This window comes from Prorops nasuta, unplaced genomic scaffold (genome assembly GCF_024137725.1).
Source record: "Prorops nasuta isolate Cenicafe-Biocafe unplaced genomic scaffold, Cenicafe_Pnas_1.2 PNAS00036, whole genome shotgun sequence".
Taxonomy (NCBI): Eukaryota; Metazoa; Arthropoda; class Insecta; order Hymenoptera; family Bethylidae; genus Prorops; species Prorops nasuta.
In genome coordinates, this window is record NW_027116833.1 from 1,635,369 (window position 1) to 1,638,555 (window position 3,187).

The following is a 3,187-nucleotide window of genomic DNA, read 5'->3' on the forward strand; positions in this document are numbered from 1 at the left end:
CCATGTCCTATATAAGTACTCAATGACCCCATGTGACCCACCCTATTCCTATATAAGTACTCAATGACCCCATGTGACCCCCCCTAGTCATATATAAGTACTCATTGACCCCATGTGACCCCCCTAGTCCTATATAAGTACTCAATGACCCCATCGACCCACCCTATTCCTATATAAGTACTCAATGACCCCATGTGACCCACCCTAGTTCTATATAAGTACTCAATGACCACACGCGACCCCTTCATGTCCTATATAAGTACTCAATGACCCCATGTGACCCACCCTAGTCCTATATAAGTACTCAATGACCACATGTGACCCCCCCTAGTCCTATATATGTAATTAATGACCCCATGTGACCCCCCCATGTCCTATATAAGTACTCAATGAACCCATGTGACCCCCCTAGTACTATATAAGTACCCAATGACCCCATGTGACGCACCCTAGTCCTATATAAGATCTCAATGACCCCATGTGACCCACCCTAGTAATATATAAGTACTCAATGACCCAATGTGACGCAACCTAGTCCTATATAAGAACTCAATGACCCCATCGACCCACCCTATTCCTATATAAGTACTCAATGACCCCATGTGACCCACCCTAGTCCTATATAAGTACTCAATGACCCCATGTGACCCCCCTAGTCCTATACAAGTACTTAATGACCCCATGTGACCCCCCCTAGTCATATATAAGTACTCAATGACCCCATGTGAACCACCCTAGTCCTATATAAGTACTCAATGACCCCATGTGACCCACCCCATTCCTATATAAGTACTCAATGATCACATGTGACCCCCCCTTGTAATATATAAGTAATCAATGACCACATGTGACCCACCCTAGTCCTATATAAGTACAAAATGACCCCATGTGACCCACCCTAGTCCTATATAAGTACTCAATGACCCCATGTGACCCCCCCCTAGTCCTATATAAGTACTTAATGACCCCTATGTGACACCCCATGTCCTATATAAGTACTCAATGACCCTATTTGACCACCCCTAGTCATATATAAGTAATCAATGACCCCATGTGACCCACCCTAGTCCTATATAAGTACTCAATGACCACATGTGACCCCCCCCCCCTAGTCCTATATATGTAATTAATGACCCCATGTGACCCCCCCCATGTCCTATATAAGTACTCAATGAACCCATGTGACCCCCCTAGTACTATATAAGTACTCAATGACCCCATGTGACGCACCCTAGTCCTATATAAGAACTCAATGACCCCATGTGACCCCACTAGTCATATATAAGTACTCAATGACCCCATCGACCCACCCTATTCCTATATAAGTACTCAATGACCCCATGTGACCCACCCTAGTCCTATATAAGTACTCAATGACCACACGTGACCCCTCCATGTCCTATATAAGTACTCAATGACCCCATGTGACCCACCCTAGTCCTATATAAGTACTCAATGACCACATGTGACCCCCCCCTAGTCCTATATATGTAATTAATGACCCCATGTGACCCCCCCATGTCCTATATAAGTACTCAATGAACCCATGTGACCCCCCTAGTACAATATAAGTACTCAATGACCCCATGTGACGCACCCTAGTCCTATATAAGAACTCAATGACCCCATGTGACCCACCCTAGTAATATATAAGTACTCAATGACCCAATGTGACGCAACCTAGTCCTATATAAGAACTCAATAACCCCATCTGACCCACCCTAGTAATATATAAGTACACAATGACCCATGTGCCCACCCTATTCCTATATAAGTACTCAATGACCCCATGTGACCCCCCCTAGTCATATATAAGTACTCATTGACCCCATGTGACCCCCCTAGTCCTATATAAGTACTCAATGACCCCATCGACCCACCCTATTCCTATATAAGTACTCAATGACCCCATGTGACCCACCCTAGTCCTATATAAGTACTCAATGACCACACGTGACCCCTCCTTGTCCTATATAAGTACTCAATGACCCCATGTGACCCACCCTATTCCTATATAAGTACTCAAAGACCCCATGTGACCCACCCTATTCCTATATAAGTACTCAATGACCCCATGTGACCCACCCTATTCCTATATAAGTACTCAATGACCCCACGTGACCCCCCCCATGTCCTATATGAGTACTCAATGACCCCATGTGACCCACCCTATTCCTATATAAGTACTCAATGACCCCATGAGACCCCCCCCCCCCTAGTCCTATATAAGTACTTAATGACCCCATGTGAAACCCCATGTCCTATATAAGTACTCAATGACCCCATGTGACCCCCCCCATGTCCTATATAAGTACTCAATGACCCCATGTGACCCACCCTAGTCCTATATAAGTACTCAATAACCACACGTGACCCCTCCATGTCCTATATAAGTACTCAATGACCCCATGTGACCCACCCTATTCCTATATAAGTACTCAATGACCCCATGTGACCCACCCTATTCCTATATAAGTACTCAATGACCCCATGTGACCCAACCTAGTCCTATGTAAGTACTCAATGACCCCATGTGACCCACCCTATTCCTATATAGGTACTCAATGACCCCATGTGACCCCCCCCCTAGTCATATATAAGTACTCAATGACCCCATGTGACCCCCCTAGTCCTATATAAGTACTCAATGATCCCATCGACCCACCCTATTCCTATATAAGTACTCAATGACCCCATGTGACCCACCCTAGTCCTATATAAGTACTCAATGACCCCATGTGACCCCCCTAGTCCTATACAAGTACTTAATGACCCCATGTGACCCCCCCTAGTCATATATAAGTAATCAATGACCCCACGTGACCCCCCCATATCCTATATAAGTACTCAATGACCCCATGTGACCCACCCTAGTAATATATAAGTAATCAATGACCACATGTGACCCACCCTAGTCCTATATAAGTACAAAATGACCCCATGTGACCCACCCTAGTCCTATATAAGTACTCAATGACCCCATGTGACCCCCCCCCCTAGTCCTATATAAGTACTTAATGACCCCATGTGAAACCCCATGTTCTATATAAGTACTCAATGACCCCATGTGACCCCCCCCCATGTCCTATATAAGTACTCAATGACCCCATGTGACCCACCCTATTCCTATATAAGTACTCAATGACCCCATGTGACCCCCCCTAGTCATATATAAGTACTCATTGAC